Raw genomic sequence first — 250 nt, 5'->3', positions numbered from 1 at the left:
TGTTCTGATTCCCTTTGCTGTTCATCTTCATGCTCACAGTGTTCTTTATGAATCAGTCTATTCATCTGTCTATCTATTCACAAGATGCCAATGCGGTAAATGAAACAAAGAATATTTCTTTTCCTGTTTATTATGTACATTCTTGCATACAAAAATTCATGTGTCTATTATCTAAAGAAATACTTCACACTTCCATTAGTGACTGACATCTGTAATTATTTCCATAAACTGAGGAATACAGAAGCTACAA

The sequence above is a fragment of the Penaeus monodon genome, chromosome 19 (assembly GCF_015228065.2).
Source record: "Penaeus monodon isolate SGIC_2016 chromosome 19, NSTDA_Pmon_1, whole genome shotgun sequence".
Lineage (NCBI taxonomy): Eukaryota > Metazoa > Arthropoda > Malacostraca > Decapoda > Penaeidae > Penaeus > Penaeus monodon.
This window is presented reverse-complemented; position numbering follows the sequence as displayed.